The sequence below is a fragment of the Mercenaria mercenaria genome, chromosome 12 (genome assembly GCF_021730395.1).
Source record: "Mercenaria mercenaria strain notata chromosome 12, MADL_Memer_1, whole genome shotgun sequence".
Lineage (NCBI taxonomy): Eukaryota > Metazoa > Mollusca > Bivalvia > Venerida > Veneridae > Mercenaria > Mercenaria mercenaria.
In genome coordinates, this window is record NC_069372.1 from 79,330,773 (window position 1) to 79,351,062 (window position 20,290).

Consider the following 20,290-nt stretch of genomic DNA (forward strand, 5'->3'; position numbering starts at 1 on the left):
TCAACTCAACGACCGTCACCTTTCGGCAGTTGTAGATACTGCTGCCCAAGTCACTATAATATCTGACTCTGTTTACAATTCCCTGAAAAATCCTCCACCAAAAATTAAGGTGGTGAAACTTCTAACTGCTGGGAGAGAAATGGCCATGTCTGGTTTCATTGCAGGTCCTTTCAAAATCAGGATAGGGACACGTTGGTACAAAGAGACCTTATACGTAGGTCCCATTGAGCAAGATATGCTATTTGGTATCGACATCTTAAGAAGGGGTCAAGCTGTTCTTCATATGGGTAGGGGTGTGCTACATTTTGATGGCATGAGGATAGCGCTTGATGAGGCATCATATGGGGACAAGCCCCAGGTTGCTAGAGTTACTGTTGCTAAGCGCGTGGTGGTACCTCCTCATTCTGTAGTAAGTAAGAGTACAGTGTAAAATGGAAACACCACTACCTGATTATGTCATTGAACCAGATGAAAACTTGGGATTTCTTGCCCCTAGAGTTGTAAGAAATGGAAAATCAGATCCCATGGTATGTTTAATTAATCCGGGAGACAGGTATCGATTAGTCAAAAAGGGAAAGGATTTAGGCAAGGCATATGCCATATCTGACACTCTGGCTGAGGAGTCTGCGGAGGGGGTACGGGTCTATCAGGTAGGTGAGGTCTCAGAAAAAGAGACAGATAAACACAAAGGTGTTGAACAGGATATCAAAACTGGTATCCCAGAGCATTTAAAATCCGTCTGGGAAGAAGCAAGCCAACGCTTAAACAAGGAACAAAGTTCAGAACTTGAGGAAATCCTGACTGAATATCAGGATGTCTTTGCCAAAGACGAATTTGATCTAGGTCATTTTGATGCTATTGAGCACACAATAGATACAGGTGATGCTAAACCTACAAAACAAAGGTTGCGCCGCACACCTGCATGCTTTGCGGGGGAAGAGGAAGCTCAATTGCAAAAAATGCTCAAAGCTGGAGTTATTCAAGAGTCCACATCTGATTGGACATCGACACCAATTCTCATCAGAAAGCGCGATGGCTCAGTTCGTTGGTGCCTGGACTTCAGAGCTTTGAATGCATCCTCAACCAAAGATGTCTTCCCGTTACCTCTAGTGGATGACTGCCTAGATACGCTGGCTGGTAGTGTTTGGTTCTCTAAACTAGATGCCAATTCTGCGTACTGGCAAGTGCATATCCGGGAAGAAGACCGGAAGAAAACGGCATTCATCACTAAGTACGGATTGTATGAACATGTGCGTATGGGTTTTGGACTTTGCGGAGCTCCAGCCACATATGCGCGTGTCATGAATCTTGTATTGCGTGGTTTGTCATGGAAGATTGTCTTGGCATTCCTAGATGATATTTTAGTGCTAGGGTCGAGCTTCCAGGATCACCTCCAAAATTTGAGGGAGGTCCTGGAGAGGTTCAAACAGTATGGGTTAAAACTAAAACCCAAGAAATGTTCATTGTTTCAGAAGGAGGTTGAGTTTCTGGGGCGTAGAGTTACAGGTGATTCCTTGCAGATGTCCGACACTGACATCCAAGTAGTGAAAGATTGGCCACCTCCAAAATCAACCAAGGAGGTAGAGAGATTCATGGGGCTGGCCAATTACCACAGGGGATTTGTGAAAAACTTTTCACAAATTGCCGAACCTTTTTATGCTGTCACTCGGAAAAAACAGTTCGAGTGGACTGAGAAATAGGCGGAAGCATTTGAGTTTCTAAAACAAGCTCTCATTTCACCACCTGTATTAGCGTTGCCGAATCTCAAAGATGAATTCATTCTAGACACTGATGCCTCTAATTATGCAATCGGAGCTGAACTCATTCAAGTGCAGCAAGGCATGGAAAAAGTCATTGCCTATGGCAGCTTTGCTCTAACAAAGGAGCAACGTCGGTATTGTACAACCAGGAAAGAACTTCTGGCGGTGGTGCGTTTTACAAGACAGTTCAGGCACTATTTACTAGGCAAACCATTTACGGTTAGGACAGACCATTCAAGCTTAAGATGGCTTATGAACTTCCGGGAACCGCAAGGTCAGTTGGCGAGATGGTTGGAACAGCTATCTCAATATAATATGGTGTTGAAACACCGGGCAGGTCGTGAGCACTGTAACGCGGATGCATTGTCCAGAATGCCGGCTGTAGAGGGGACATGCGAAGGTCACAGTGCCGGGGTGCGACCTGGTAATTTACCATGCGGTGGGTGCCAATATTGTGTTAGGGCTCATGAAACAAATTGGGCAGTCTTCCAAGAAGAAGTAGATGATGCAGTGCCATTGGTGATAAGATCAGCTTTGACGGTTTCCGCTGTTGTTGGCCACTCCAGCGATGGTCAAACTGTGAGGACCCATGGGGGCACAGGTGAAAACATCTACGGGATTGATTGGGGAAATTCAAACAGCGACAGTGGCAAGCCAGTCTCGAACCAAAAAGGGTTTGATCTAGATAACTCAGAATCAGAGATTCTTGGCTGTTGCACAACTCAGCAGCATTTAGAATCTGGTGCAGTATGTCAAGACGACATAGAAGTTTTGCAGTCTGTAATCGACAACATTTCATGGCAAACTGAAGAACCTGCAGGTTGCTATGGAGTGGTAGGTGTTAACATGGTTACTACCCGGGGTAAGGCAAGGGATAATGCAGCAGTAGACCAAGGTGGATCGGATGTGCCGAAAACAGACTCCGACGCTCCGCTAAAGCCAGTGGATGGTGATACCGCTGACAATAGGTCGAAAACAGGGCCTTTGCCAGTCAGATCTAAACAACCTCTTGTGACTCAGACAGACGACGACAGTGGTGAGTCGGATAAAGGTAATGAAACAGACTTACCAGGTGTAAGCAATCGAACCTTGTATAGCTGGGGCTTTTCTTTAGATGAGCTAAAACAGGCTCAATGGTCTGACGAAGACCTTCGGGTTATAATTGAATGGTTAGACGATATTCGGGAGCCAGATCCATCTGAATTGTTCCGAGCTAGTCCCGCGCTTAAATCTTATTGGCTGAACAGGGAAGAATTCTTGTTTATCCATGGGGTTTTGTACCTAAATGACCCAGATACAGATGACAAAAGACTTGTCTTGCCAAAAGAGCTACGAGAGATTGCAATAGGGTTAAATCATGACCTCCCCTCTTCAGGTCATCAAGGGGTAGGGAGAACTAAAGAAAGACTTAGAGAAAAGTACACATGGTATGGGCTCAAGGATGATGTGACCAGGTATGTATCAGGGTGTGCTGTTTGTAATCAAAACAAGAAGACAAGCAGGCATGGCCGTAGCCCTTTGTCCGAACACCAGGCAGGGGTGCCCATGGAACGGGTGCACCTAGATTTCTTGGGGCCTCTCCCAAAAACTTCTCAAGGTAATGAGTATGTCTTGATGATGGTGGACCAGTTCACCAAGTGGGTCGAGTGTATACCCTTACCAACTCAGTCAGCAGAGGATACAGCTAGAGGTGCGGTTAATCATTTCTTTGCGAGATTTGGTGTACCTTTTGAAATTTTTTCAGACCAGGGCAGAAACTTTGAATCTAAACTATTCACTGAAGTATGCTCTGTTCTAGAAATTCACAAAGCACGAACCACACCATACCGACCCTCTAGTAATGGACAAGTGGAGAGGTATAACAGAACCTTAATGGACGCTGTGCGTTGTTTCATAGGCAAATCCCAAAACAAATGGGACCAGTACTTGCCACAATTGGCCGGCGCTCTTCGTGCTCCGGTCAATCGTATGACAGGGTTTACACCAAATAAGATGATGTTGGGTAGGGAAGTAAATACTCCAGCTAGTTTGATGTTCCCACAGGGTCAGAATAAACAGGTAAGTCCAGATGAACATGTTACTTCGCTGGTAACAAGTCTACAGCAGGCTCATGAAGTTGCTAGGAAAACACTAAAAACTAGCACAAAGAGAATGAAACGTGACCATGATCTGAGATTATTTGAAAGAACTTACCAGGTAGGTGATGCAGTCTATGTCCTTGACACAGCGGCCGTAAAGGGTAAGTGTAAGAAGCTATGTCCGCCTTGGAAAGGGCCCGGGGTAATCGTCACAAGATTGTCGTCTTATCTTTTCAGGGTGAAGCTTAGGAATGTAGTGTTTGTCGCTAATCATGATCAATTAAAACCATGTCGAGACAGACAGTTGCCAAGCTGGATCAAACACTGGAAGGCTAACCCCGAGGGCACTAAAACTGCCAGAGGGTCTATTGCTTTTGCAGAAAACAGTGGCAGGGTAGATTCATGATACAATGCGATCATTGCGAGGAATGGTTCCATGGATCATGTGTGGATATTACTCCAACAGATGCCTTGAACATTGGCATGTACCAGTGCGCGGATTGTAAGGGTAGAACATAATCAGGGACATGGTAAGTTATTTAAATTCTCTTCTTTCTATTTGCAGATAAGATGGCAAATCATGAGCAAAATCTCAAGGAGATGCAAGACCTTTCCAAGGTTGGTAGGCTGTCTCCAACAGAACCACTGGTGACCACACTAACTATGTGCCCACCAGAATTCCGTCAGCAGGCCGAGGCTACATTGCTGAGTCAGGTCGAACTGGCAAAGTCCAGAAATTCCAAGAAAGCTTGGCTTAAAAAACTGTCAAAGGACCTCTTGGAGCTCAACTTCCATAACAGGTCATGGCTGGAAGCTAATGTGGCACCACTCCCTCCGCCAAAGCAACGCACTTGGAGTGAGGTAGTCCAGGGTCCCAGCAAGGATATAAGAATTCAATCAAATCCTGAAATCGGAAGGATTGAGCAGCTGGTGTCAGGGAAAGCAGCATCGTCTCTGTTGGAGGGGGAGGAAGAGATGCAGTTGGATTTGACCGAGGAAGACGAGTCTCGTCTGTTGGAAGATGATGTCCAGTTGGTGAACGCGCCAGACAGACCTAGGACTCCGGAACATACGCCAGCTGGCACTAAACCTGTCAGCCCGGTTAAACCATGGGTGAAGGATGTTCCAAAGGGCAAAGCTTATTCTGAACAGCCTAAAACCAAGGAAAAGTCTAGGGAATCCCCAAAATGTCAGGATTACCGAGATAGTGCCTGTGAGGCCCACAAAGAAGGGCATGAAGAGAGCCGGAGAGAATCCCGGAAGGACAAGCATGTCGACCGAAGTCAGGAGAGTAGGGGAAACCCTAAGCAGCCCCATAAGCAAGGGCATTCATCAGGCAATAGGGGCAACTCGGTCCAAATCAGACCGAGACCCCCCGATAACCGAAGTCATGGTACGTCAGACAGGCAGCGTCAACGAGATGACAGCCACAGGCATAGGGAGGAGCAGCCGAGAAAACGGAGCCCCTCTCAGCAGGCAGGCCAGGAGTCTGGCAAGCGTCCTAAACCGGCGCTGCCTAGATGCCCAATTCAAGGATGTAGTGACAGAATGGAGGAAAAACATGCCTTCAAAAAACATCTGCCATTGCTATTTCATCCTGCGCTGAATGGCACGGAAGTTGCTGAGAGGAGGAGGACGGCTCTTGTCCATCTCCAGCGAATGCTGGTGGGAGCTCACAAGACGCTGAATAGTTTGGTGACGCTGGCTGAAAGTATTGGGGAGTTTTTTGAAACTAAAACTCCTTTAACTGACCTACAGCAGGGCATGCGTGAGCTGGGAGAGGTGCTGAACAAGCGTGAGGAGGATTTGACGCTCCGTAATCATGGAAGCAGTGTTCTTTCCTTAATCGAGTGGAGCAGGCTCATTTCTTTGGTTTCGTTGCTAAGGCCGGAACAGCGGGACACCTTCAGGGAGCTATTCGAACCGTCTGAAGAGGAACAACTTCTACTGCCTAAACTCGCAGTTGGATTTGACAGCCATTGTCATCTAGACCGGACAATGGAGAAACTAGGGAAAAGAGAGAAGAATCTCTCCAGTATTCTGGATGGCTCGTCAACCTTACCAGAATATGAGATTGAGGTACCAAGGGTCATTGGCGTGTTTTGTGACCCAGAAACTTACCCTTCTAAAACAGAGATAAAGAACTGGGTCAGCCAAGGAGTTTGTCCTGCTATTGGATGGCATCCCCGGAAAAACTCAGGGACTGAAGAGGACTGGAGACGGTTCAGGGATCGCCTGAATATGCCCGAAGTGGTTGCTCTAGGGGAAGTTGGCTTGGAGCGCAATGAGCCACCAAATCAGTGGTATACCCAGATGTTGAATCTGGAGAAGGCGTTAGATTGCTTAGGACCAAACCATGTCCTAGTGTTACATTGCAGGAGTGTGGGGACGGAATCCGACGAAGCATGGCTGACTGTCCTCATGATTCTGAAGGCGCATCAGTCAGTGGGACGGGAACACCTTATACACTGCCATTGATTTACGGGCAGTCGCTCACTAGCAGAGAGATGGATTGCGGAGTACCCAAACACGTACTTCGGTTTCACTTCGATGGTGTCTAAATATAAGGAGCCTGGGGACCATGACATGTTGGATTGGATAAGGCATGTTGATCCGGGACGAATTCTCCTAGAGACTGATGCTCCATACTTTCCGGTTCCTGGTGCAGCCCTTCGAAGGTCGACACCAGCTGCCTTGGGTTACACCGCGGCTGAGGTAGCCAAGATCCGCAATGAGCCATGGAGAGATCTTCTTCAAAGAGCCACCACCAACACGGAACGGCTCTATGTCAGAAAGATGCCTCCAGAGTTGGCCTAAGCAGGGCCTAATATCGACTAGGCTTCACCTAAACTGTGAAGGCTGGTTCCTGGTCAAGGAAGGTGCGGCCTTGCCGGGAGACTCCAGGTTGCCCAGGGTAGAAAAATATGCTGACAACCTAGTGCTAGTACTGGTTTGAACCCAGGACATCCAACCTACAACGTTGGGTTGGAACATCAAACATGGCAGGCTCAGACATTTCCGAGAGGCTGATACAGTTAACATAGAGGCACTCCCTTATAGGGTGGGGAGGAGTGTAGTAGACGCGGATCACTCATGTGTGTCGCCCGCGAAACTGCTGGCTGACGTGAAGGATGCTGGGATCGCCCTCTGACTAGGAGGCCGCCATATTGGTAAAACTATTGGCAGAACGTTACACAAATTACTTCATTCTAGAAGGTATTCAGCGCTCGACAAAGTTGGTAAGTTATTGTATACTTTATATTAGTCCATTGTAAGGGTTGTAGCGGGTTCAACAGAACCATTGAACACTTCCTAAGAGCTTTACAAATAAATTAAAGTGTACGGTATTAGTCAATTTAGAATAAGATTAGTTCTCTCTGATGTAAGGTAGATATAACGCACAAAAATGTGTATTTGGTTTCAACATTGTATGCATTTTTTCTTTCATGTTAGATATGTATTAATGAGGCTATGTATGGTTAAGTAGGGTCCCGATTAAATCGTGTGGTCATTTCAATTTCTGTAATCTGGGTAACTATATTGCACTAGTTGTTTACATATCCGAGTAAATGGTTGCTGCACAAACACAGTTTAAATAGGTTATATAGCTACTTTCCAACCTTTGTGCTTAAAGAAGCGCACAATTTCTTTTGGACACAGGGCAGACATAACCTGCGTTCTTAAACCGACAGAAAACACTTAAGACGAAATATATTATAATTGTTGTATCAAGTACATCATGTACAGAAACCTACCCGAAATATATAGCGACATATATAGGTTGTTTCTACTTTATTTCAAGATTCTTGTATGTATACTGATACTCAAGATTAAGTGCATACGATATCAAGATCTTCAGCTTAAATTAAACTTCCCTTTTTTTTCAACATGATGCGTAAGAATAAATGTTTTACTAGCGCCTATAGATTATAGACCATGTTATATCTGGGAAGTAGATTTAAGTTTTGAGTGTTTTGTCGGCAATTAAAACACGGTTTTGTGTTCAGATGCGTAGTTATTTAATCACGAAGGCCGAAAACGCATCTGAACAAAGCACACAAAACTAAAATCTATCGAATAACACCAGGAAGGGATACTAATATGGAATATTAAAAAAAGAGAATTTATTGAGATATCAGAAAATTATAATTATTACTTTATCTTCATAAATATAGTCTTTAAGGTACACCAACACTGTTTTACAACCGTTTTGTATAAATGCCTCGTTATAGTTATATATTATAAATATTGTATTGTACCTCATAATGTCATGTTATCATGAATTGAGAGAAATAAACGAATTGAATTGAATATATGTTCCACCCTACCTTTTAACTGAGAACGTCACTGAAGCGCAGGAACATCACCAACGTTGTCTGATGATTTTGACGTTACCGATATCTGGCATACTAGCTCACATGAACATTAATACTATCCTAATGTTTCTCATATACGTTTAAATAAAATTTGTTACTAAATTAGTAACATATGCAATAATACGAGATAGCGAGATAGCATATGCCGCAATAGAGTCTTGCGCACCTTGTGCAATGACAGACTACAGTGTGCCTTCTTGTCATAAGGTTATGATGGATCAAAGATAATGGTAAAACTAGGTATGCCGTTATGAAGGCACACGACACCTGTTAATTGACATTTTGATCTTAAATATTGCTGTATGACGCCTATTATACACCTCCGCACTTTAAAAACGCACCACTCAGAAAATGGGTCATAAAATTTTATTTCATATGACAATTCCATTATTTTTATGTGATTACATATATTCATTATCTGGTACACAAACAAGGAAAATTTAACAAAAATCGGTTAACAAAAACTGTTCATTTCATCCTATTAAACAACACCACCCTCCAAGTCAAAATTCACAGACGACCAGTATGTCAGTATCTAGTATATCCTCCGAGAGCTGCCACGCAGGCAACGCATCTTCTCCTCATTGAAGTAACTATGTTGCTTATCCTAGCTTGGGGAATATTATCCGGAAGTCGGGGCATATTGTGAACTTGTTATTTATACAAAATGAAACAATTGTTGATCTCATAGTTACGTTTTTATTAGAGATCACGAATTTATCAATTTTATATTATTTGACAGCTCACATGTACAGTGCACATGCAAAACGTGCTAAACGTCTTACCTGTGCATAATAAGTCATGGATGAGTGGTTTTGAATAAATATAATTTTAATTAAGCGACAAGCGACTAGTGTATTGGAAAAAAGACATTTGTTATCATTTAAATTAATATTGGAAGACTTTATGCGTGAAATAAGTAATAAAAAATCTCAAAATTCTATTTTGTGAATTTTGAAACTGAGGGGTACCAGATATAAACATCTTAAATAAGTAGTTTTTATTTATAGATCTTTTTCATTTTTGCACATCTTATGGAAGAGATATTAAGATTACTATGTAATACAAGAATGAATAAATTGGTCCACTCAGAAAGTGTAATTTGTGTATTTATTAAGTGGTGCGTTTTTAAAGTGCGGAGGTGTATGTATACGTTCAATCAAGAATCGTGAGTTTACAATTGAACTGATATGTTTGTGTGATAACAAAAATGTTTTAAAGGATTCATAATAATACATAATTATGTATGTAATCGCCCGAGTAAATTGAAGAAAAACATAAAAGGTGATGCTTTTCGCATAGCTTATAATAGATTCAATGTAGATGTACATATTTTTTATTGTTAACATTTAAAGTATATCTACCACTATATTATATGATTATCAGTTTAAAATTGAAAAATGGATGTGAATATATCTAAACATTTCTCATTTTCACTTAAATACAGAAGACTATAAAAAGTTAATATTAGTAGATTCTTATCGGAAAAATTCTCTGATAAAGACGAAGGTTTACCAAATTTACAACAATCAGTGCATCATATTATAGTAATTTGTGAGATATTGTTCAAACTAAGCACAGAAATGAAATATTTTTTTCATATAAACTTACCTATTTAAAAGCAAATTTATCTCCTCATTATTAGACAATATTTGACAATATTGTACTATGCAACTACCCCAAATGGTAAAGAAAGCAGCGAGAATATTCGACTGGTTTAAAATAGGAAGAAAAAATTAAAAAGGTACTCTTTTTGTTTGCATATGCTTCTTTCACAACCGATTAAAACATTTAACAAGTTAAATATTTGTTCTTTACATTTGACATTGAAATAGTCTGAGGTAGATTCTTTTAAGATACCACTTGACGCATTTCAATACAAATCCAATTGTAAACGAGAAAGAATGCGATTTTTGTATGCATTTAAAAATAATTAGGCTAAAAAAGGACGAGCTATTTTACAGTTTAAATGCATGGACACTATATATATGCCGATTTGTTTTTAATAGATCTAATTCAAAATAAAGTAAGCATAATTATGTCGGTCAACATAAGACAGATATGTAAGTCTATGAGACATACCGCATGTTTAGTGTTCAATCTGTTTACAGTTGGACACTATACGCTTCCCTCTTTGATCTTGTTTGACGGAAGAGGGGTAGGACTCTATGATAAGCAGTTTTTAAATCCTACCAGGACTGAACTGTTATGATATCTGTCATCCGGCCTGTTTCATCGGGCCCTTAAGGGTGTTTCTCTTGTTGCTCTGTCTTCTGAAAAGGCATTGAGTACATACGTTTTTGGTTCTTAAGGTACAGATGGAATTTTCCGGCCTCGAGGGTAACTGTTTAGGCGGTAGCGAGGCTCCTGCCGAGTTACCGCCTGAACAGTTACCCGAGAGCCGGATATTCCCATCTGTACCTATAACCAGTGACATAATCTTTTTCTTGCATACCGATTTCAAAAAATAATTATAAGAATAAAATCAATGGAACGGCTTTCTTTTTAGAACTATTTTTTATAGCAACGTATTTAAACAAAGCGCGGGAAAGCAACATCCGTAAACAGGAAATTCACATTGTGCGTAAAGTCCGGGGGTGGGGGTGGGTTGTTGGAGGCAAAAGAGGTATACTAACAAATGCATCATTTCATTTTCTCGACATCGCCTAAAAATCATCAAACCAAAAATAAACAATATGAACCATGCGTCAGCATTAAATTATTCATCGTTCCTTTATTTATACAAATAAACGGAGTTAGATACTAATTCAGTCTAAACATCAATTTTGTTGATTCCAGAGTATGGTAGCATTTAAATGGCAAATACACCATACCCTGTATACTGTTGATGTCTGGGTTCAGGTATCTCTATTAAAATTGGAGGAATAACAAGCACTGTTCTACCATGCAACATGACAATAAAATTCAGTTTTTCCCATTACGGTCCACATCGTGGTCAAAGGCAGAAAGTGGTAGTCCATAAGGTCCAGGCACAACTACTCCAGACATGAAAATTGAATCTATGAGTGTGAGTGAATTTTGAAAACACTGTGGTCAGTGATTGTTCTAAATCAGTACATGAAGCATAGAATAAATAATTGACAAAAGACCGTCAAGACATTTCTCAAAAGTGTCAAGGTAATCGAAAATTAGATAGATAGATAGATAGATTTATTTCAACATAAAATGTACAATTTACATGGCGACTTATAATTAAAACATACAATCAAACAATAAACAAACATGTATGAATTAATATAGCCATGTCAATCAACATTATATGTTAAGGATAACACAAAAAAAGAGTTAAAATAAACTCTTATTTCCATTGTGGTCCTTAAGATATAGTATTGTATGACATATTGATTCTTTTTCTTTGAATGTGGCTGTTCCTGTTGGACTTTTGTCCATGTTTTTTTTTCTTTATCTTATTTTTCATTGGTATTAGATTTAAATGTTTTTTGTCAATTAAAAGCGTACTTTCATGAGAGTTTATCACTTAACCGACGGGCAGAGAGTACGATTGTCTTGCCGGAAATGAATAGTGGGTATCGTTTCATATGCCTTTTCTTGCCTATCTAGTGGAGAAAGTATACATTTTCAGAGCTCGCGCCAGGACATGTTCCTGTCTTTCCCTAGGGAAAAACCTTGTCTAAAATAGCGTGCTTTTCGGTGACGTCACATGGTACGTCATAAACTATAATTATAAATATTGTCAGGAGACCCCAATCTATTTGTCTCTATGATCTATTTTGAAATGTGATAGGCAAGAAAAATGATCTAACATGTCTGTTTCTGTAAGACAACTGCTTTCCCAACCCTCAGGACAGCTTGGATAAAAATCTTCCCTAACGCTCGGTTTTCTATTCCACACTGTCCTCGGGTAGGGAAAACTCCGTCTTACACAGGCAGGCATGTAAGATCCTTATAGTTTCCATGTGCTGCTTCGAAATCCACATGCAGTTCTGTGTCTCCTTGGTCAGCCAGTTTTTGAACGTAGCCTAGGTCCTACTTCATACCTAGATAATGACACAAAAGTGCGTTATAATACATAAAAAGTCAAGTTTAAAAAAAAAAAGTATTTTACAAATATAGGCCTAAGAACAGGACATAAAGTTAATACATTAGTAACCGATATTCAAATCTCTAAGACAACTAAAATGTTTAGCTTGGAGAAAAAATGTATCAAAGGTATGAATTGAAATACAAAGACAAAATTTGCAGTCCAGTTTACTGAAATCATTCTTGTAATCACTAAAGTTCCTGAAATAGTCTTCAGATTCATTAAACCTATACCCTATTGTTTGTTTGTTTTTGTTTGTTTGTTTTGGGTTTAACGCCGTTTTCAACAGTGTTTCAGTCATGTAACGGCATGCAATTAACCTAACCAGTGTTCTTGGATTCTGTACCAGTACAAACCTGTTCTCCGCAAGTAACTGCCAACTACCCCACATGAAACAGAGGTGGAGGACTAATGATTTCAGACACAATGTCTTTTATCAAATCATCACGGAGAACTCACGACCCCGCGATCCGTAGATCAACGCTCACCCTACTGAGCTAAGCGGGCCGGTGTAATGAAGTATTTCGACCCCCATAGAATAACGACCCCCGGTCATTATTCTATAGAAAATGTGACTCCTTTCCTGTAAAATATTGACTCCCCTTATAAAAAACTGACTCCCTTTGAAAACTCTATAGAATAACGACCCCCGGTCATTATTCTATAGAAAAACTGACCCCTCCAAGTAAAATACTGACTCCCTAAAGATGACTCCCTTCGAATCTCATAGAATAACGACCCCGGTTATTATTCTATAGAAAAAGTGACTCCTTCCATGTAAAATACTCACTGCCGAAATTACTACATTCGAACTCTCATACAATATCGATTCCGGGACATTATTCTATTTAAAAAAAGTTACTCTTTCCGTGTAAAACACCGGCTCCTAAAAAGACTTTCGACGATAATATCTATTAAAAAGTGATCCCCACCAAACCTAACGGACAATTTTACTAATCTACAACTCTAATACCCTCCATTGCCAATAGTTAACATTTTGATTGTACTACTACTACTGGTGCCGCTACTTATATTGCTATTACTACATGTACTTCTTCTTCTTCTACTACTACTACTACTACTTCTACTACTACTACTACAACTGCTACTACTGATACTACTATAACTGCTTCCACTAATACGTCTTGTACATCTACCTCTTCTTCTCCTGCTGCTGTTGTTGCTGTCACTTATTCCTCTGCTGCTGCTGCTGCTGCTGCTGCTGCTGCCACTGCCACTACCACTGCCACTACTACTACTACTACTACTACTACTACTACTACTACTACTTTCTATTGTTGCCGCTACCGTACTTTACTGCCATTGCTAAGTATTGCAACTTCTATTAATACTAAGTTCTATCGGCTAGCAGTTTCTTGTGCAGTTTTCTTCTGAAGAATTACTTCATACCGAAGTTTGCAGGGATTATTGACACTGGTGTGTTTTGTGAACGTATTGTGAATTGTTATTTTCCTGAAAAAAATGTATACACCAAGATACAGCGTCTAGAAATAGAATCCCTTTTCCCGTTGCGGAATGCCCTGATTTCTGTGTCAAGTGGTGGTATCTGGGGCTAATGGTCAAACGGAAGGACGGACGGGCGGACAAGGGCAAATCTATATGCCCCCACCCCCGAGTGGGGGCATAAAATGCAGCAATTAGGCCTTAGATACATGAGTTATCACTAAATTTGACCAAATGACCGGGGTCGTTTTTTTATGGGAGTCAATATTCTTCGTGAGGTTCATTTTACTTCACGTGGGGGAGTCATAGTACTATGATCTGGAGGTCATAATACTATGACCGGGGGGTCACTTTTTCTATAGAATAATGACCGGGGGGGGGTCATTATTCTATGGGGGTCGAAATACTTCATTACACCGGCTTAAACCTGTATTGAAAAACATACAAAGTAAAATAGTAATTAAGTATTGAAATACATACAAAGTGAAATAATAATTAAGAATTGAAATACATACAAAGTGAAATAGTAATTAAGTATTGAAATACGTACAAACTGAAATAGTAATTAAGTATTGAAATACGTACAAAGTAAAATAGTAATTAAGTATTGAAATACATACAAAGTAAAATAGCAATTAAGGATGTACGAGCGTTCTTTTTTCAGGATATCCGCCGTTTTGAAAAATATTCCTTCGAATATTTCTTTCTAACAACATTAATGCCAAAATTGATACTAAATACTTGAAATATAGCTAATAATGTACCATTTAACCAAATAGATTCAATGGGATAGTAGTCGGTAATTTCAAATATCTTCTAAAGTAGATCAGGGTTGGTTCTGATAATTTTCTGACTGATATAAGGATCAGCTACAACTTCAAAAAAATCAACATAGTACTTTATATTATCTAGAAAGTATAAATTTAAGCAAAAAGAACTAAAGATATCAAAATTCACAAGTTTTAAAGGTATATTCTGAATATATCTCTTAGCTTCATGTTGACCCAAATATTTTTTTCTTTCCATTTTGAAGCATTTTTGTGTGTCATTAAGGCAGAAAAATGTTTTTAAAATCTTAACAACAGAATTTGTTTTGTAGACATAAGTACGCTCCTTCCGTTGAAAAAAGTGGGTTGGGTAATTATGCACACATGTAAACATGAAAGAGATTTGTTAGTGACATTTATGTTGATATAATACTGGTATCACCTTGTATTCATTGTAACCTGTAAGACCTGAAATCTCAATAACATTAAGTGAGATATCATATGTTTTATAAAGTAGCCCCAATTTTACTTAATTTCAGAAACGCTTAAACAGTGGGTGAAAAAAATGCCCTCAAATAAAAGCGAGTGCAGTGTCCTATTTTTTTTCTGCCCTTATTTGTCATAGAAACTAATGTTCTTCAAGCTCACAGAGTAAGAAACAATGCTGACAGTAGGAAAACATGATCCTACATCCTTAGGACGAAAGTTAATAGAAGACGAGACAATAAAACACGTTCACTTGCACTCAGTAAAAGTCAAATTTTGAATATGTTTAACAAATGTAAATGAATGAGTAACTTATTTGATATAGCGATCTTGTTTAGACTTCCTGTGGGACACCTTGACAATCTTTAACGATCATGACATGTTTCGACATCCTGCGGGACACCTTGACAATCTCTAGCGATCATGACATGTTTCGACTTCTTGCGGAACACATTGACAATCTCTGGCGATCTTGACTTTTCGACTTCCTGCGGAACACCTTGACAATCTCTGGTGATCATGACATGTTTCGACTTCCTGCGAGACACCTTGCCAATATCTAGCGATCATGACATGTTTCGACTTCCTGCGGGACACACTGACACTCTCTAGCTATCATGACAAGTTTTGACTTCCTGCGGGACAACTTGACAATCTCTAGCGATCATGACATGTTTCGACTTTCTGCGAGACACCTTGACAATCCCTAGCGACCATGACATGTTTTGACTTCCTGCGGAACACCTTGACAATCTCTAGCGACCATGACATGTTTCGACTTCCTGCGAGACACCTTGACAATCTCTAGCGACCATGACATGTTTCGACTTTCTGCGAGACACCTTGACAATCCCTAGCGACCATGACATGTTTTGACTTCCTGCGGAACACCTTGACAATCTCTAGCGACCATGACATGTTTCGACTTCCTGCGAGACACCTTGACAATCTCTAGCGACCATGACATGTTTCGACTTCCTGCGAGACACCTTGACAATCTCTAGCGATCATGACATGTTTCGACTTCCTGCGGAACACCTTGACAATCTCTAGCGATCATGACAAGTTTTGACTTCTTGCGGGACACCTTCACAATCTCTGGTGATCATGACCATGACATGTTTTGACTTCCTGCCAGACACCTTGTCAATCTCTAGCGACCATGACATGTTCGACGTCCTGCGAGACACCTTGACAATCTCCAGCGACCATGTCATATTTCGACTTCCTGCGAGACACCTTGACAATCTCTAGCGATCATGACATGTTTCGACTTCCTGTGGAACACCTTGACAATCTCTAGCGATCATGACGTGATTCGACTTCCTGCGGAACACCTTGACAATCTCGAGCGATCATGACATGTTTCGACTTCCTGTGGAACCCCTTGACAATCTCTAGCGACCATGACATGTATAGATTTCCTGCGGAACACCTTGACAATCTCTAGCGATCATGACATGTTTTGACTTCCTGTGGAAAACCTTGACAATCTCTAGCGACCATGACATGTTTCGACCTCCCTTGTGTCAACTTGACAATCTCTACAGAAATGTTTCGACTTCCTGTGGGACATTTTGTCAAGCTCAGCCGTAGGTGCTGACATCCTTGACAATCTCTAGCAATCATGACATGCTTCACTTTCCTGTTTAACATCTTGACAATCTCTAGCGATCATGACAAGTTTCGACTTCCTGTGGGACACCATGACAATCTTTACCGACAGGTTTCGACTTCCTGTGGGACACCTTGAGAATCTGTACCATAAGGTTTTGACTTCCTGCGGGACATCTTGACAATCTCTACCGATCATGACAAGTGTCGACTTCCTGCGGGACACCATGTCAATCACTAGCAATCATGACAAGTTTCGACTTCAAGTTGGATACCTTGACAATCTTTACCGTAAGGTTTTGACTTCCTTGTTGATACCTTGACAATTTCTAGCGACCATGCCATACATTTGTACTTCCATTTCCTGTTGGACACCATAACAATGTCTAGCGATCATGAAATGTTTCAAACTTCTGCTGGACACCTTGACAATATCTACCTTACGGAGAAGGCTCTGGATTTCTACACGATCTGGTTAGAGATCGAATTCCTAACCCACACGAAACACTACACATTCCCCAACTCTTCTTAGACGCCCATCTGCTATCTAAATGGTTTTAAATTTACAAATATTAAAAGAGAGTACATGCAAAGTGTTTACATCTTATTTATTTTGCATTTATGAGTAGAAAGAGATAATTATAATGATTATATGTTACAGTATAAGTAACCTCATTTTCAGGCACATTAGAACATAGCAACGACAAAAATGATAAGAAAGTATGTTAGTAGATTAAAACCGACATCTGAAAGTAAGAGCACATGTAAACATTATAAAATATTTCGAACTTAAAAGCAGCTGACGTTAGAAAATCTGTGAAATAATCAGATTAATAATTATTGTGAAATATGTTTAAAATCATGTGACGCAATGCTATTCAAAGCACTATCTTGCTTAAAACACATCAAATGAAATACTAGCAAAGCGCTGCCACATACCGCCACATGTACATGGCATACACAATCGGTCATCAACGTTAAACCTGAAGCAATGATCCCTAAAACTTGCTCGCGCAGGGGTTGGAACAGTCTCCCTCGCGTCTAAATATGCAAACAGAATATGCTGTGCAGATGCCCCAATCAGACCACGTGCTCCACACACCCCCATGTACTTAATTTTACCAAACTTTTCTTTTTCCACGAAACGGTCGGATTTATATGTAGATCATTCTTCAAGCAAGAAAATACAATGTATATACTTTTGACGCCAACAAGGTGCAATTTCTGGATAAAATCTGTTATCAATCGAGTTTTTTGCTATAGTGTTACCTGTAATTAGTCGAACTAATCCGACGTATACAGTTCGTTTTATATTGTGACGGTCAAACTGTAACGTCGGACCAAAATATGCCAAAAACCGAGTGGAAATTGAGTTTTATGAAGTTTGCATTTAACACCAAATTTTCACATTTTTCTGCACTCTACTTGTTATACATAATAAATACAGACGAATACCTGATAATCTTGCTTGTTTCTATAAGTAAATCGGTAAAAAATATGTTAGTTTCAAAACGAAACACGTTAGCTGAAATCCTATGTAAACAACCGCCCAACTGTGGTGAAATATGTACCGCGTCAAATCGCCCTACCGGTGAACCGGTCGATTTCGTCTCCCGTTTTTTTTCGTAATGCACCTCTCACATGATTTGAATTTGTTGAACGTTAGTGAGTATTGTAAAATCATTTTTTCTCCATGTTTTTTTGGTCTGTTACAATGAAATTAATAGAAATCTTCTAAATTCACAAATGTATTATCGTTCCAAACAACAAAATGTAAAAGAAAAGTCCAAGGATCCATGCATTAAATTTGACATTATGTTTTGCTTAGTTTTGTTTTTCTTTAATAAATGTTTTATTTGCAGGGTTTATGACTGACTCTAACCACATACAAACGTATAATAAAAATAATTGATTTTTGAAACGAAAATAAAGTACGTTCGCGCAAAATGGTCTTATGCGAGATTGAAATTCGGTGAGCGCCAGGAAATTTCCATAACCGTAATGCACCCGTTTTTTTAAGTAAGTGGTATTTTTGTTGGCTTTATGACAAAATTCATTCGTATATAACATGAATAATTGAAATACAAAAGAAAAATGAAATATATGCACACAAAACGTTTTTTTATAACACATTGAAAATCGGCGAGCCTAAGGGAAATATGAACTGAAATTACCTAAACTTCTCTTAAATAAACAACTGTTTTAATTATTTTTTGGAAGATCTATAACCCTGTTCAATCAGAAAAAAAAATAACTGAAAGAAGTTTATTAAAAGTTATTTCTGTATACGAGATTTACGGAAATGGTGTTCGCGATATAAGAGTAGATATCTCCAAGAAATAAAATTTATTTCTGATCATCATCTTGACTACTCGGGTTTACTTTGAAAGATTTTTTAATACCCGTCACATGCTTTTTTAGTTAAATAATGTATTGATACCGGTTACAAGACCGATTCCAAATCGGCAAATTCTTTGGAAGCATAGATTTTTTTATTTATTCTAAATAATTTTTATTACGTTTTGAATATTAGATAATTGTAATTAATCGTCTGTCACAATCAAATAGATTACCAATAATTGCAACAGGGGTGCAAATTGATATAGTAAGTCTTTTTAAGCTGAATTTGTTTGCAAATTAATTGACATCTCGTTTGCAATAAGTTTTACTTCAGTAAATGCCCTAAGATTCTTCGGACAACAAAATAACTATTTTTTAATTAATAATGAAAAACGACTTCTAACAACGCATTGTTGGCGAAATATTGAATGTCGCAAGTTTTCTTTAAATATAGTCACTATGCCGATTTACAAAAGATACGCATATTACGCGAAATATATAATTTGTAATTCATTATATTTATAAGAAATATAACCACGCATAGTTATTTGATTTTGTTATCTGAAGAAAAAAAAACTAAAATATGCATAAGTATTACTGTGCCCATGTACAACAGAAAGGAGCTCGTTTGTTAAGGTCCGTTAGTTAGTACATTGGTAACATGTGTCTACATCATACATTATACAGTCAACAATATAAAATCAAGTTGATTAGAGACATACTTTCAAGTTATCAAAGGAAATACGGTAGATCTAATGAAATTTCCCGCGCGCTTGCCGAATTTCAGTCTCGTATAAAATATTTTTGCGCGAACGTTTTTTTATATTCTTCTCGTAAGTAAATTATTTATGAAAGTATTTTGTTGAATTCTCTCAAAAATTCAAAACTAACTTAGTCAAAAAATAAAGGTGTAATACGGTGAAACGTGTGATCACTTCTCAAGTTTGAAACCATGTTACTTCTTCCCAGGACGACACGGCTGTAAGCTCCTCCGGTTTTGAGCGTTTCAATAAATACGCACATGTCGTCCCTACTTAACTGGTCTTAATATTTGCCTACGCAAGAAGTTTAGTAAAATATTTTACTGACAGTGACATGAAAACAATCACGGGATCTGAAAATTGTTTGAGAGGGCCGTTCTGGAAAAAATATGTACAGTAACTTTAAATACACACCGTGAGGTTTGCACACGTAGACAACGTGACTTTTTATATTCTCTAGGCTGTTTTTATGTATATATATTTTTTCTGTATGTTGTTCATACGCTTTAAATAATAAACAACACAGTATACATCATATTTCGTGTTCATTTCTTTTAAATTCATAATGACGTAAAAAACGA

General features: G+C 39.4%; 1 protein-coding gene across 2 annotated transcripts in view; it reads right to left on the reverse strand.

Annotated features, from left to right (window-relative positions):
- LOC123533517 (uncharacterized) overlaps positions 1-9,970 on the reverse strand; it is a 78,977-nt gene extending 69,007 nt beyond the window's left edge. For both annotated transcript variants that reach the window (XM_053520412.1, XM_053520411.1), the window contains exon 1: positions 9,826-9,970. The gene's annotated coding sequence lies outside the window, so the exon portion shown is untranslated. The remainder of the gene's footprint in view (positions 1-9,825) is intronic.
- Positions 9,971-20,290: the final 10,320 nt, after the last annotated feature.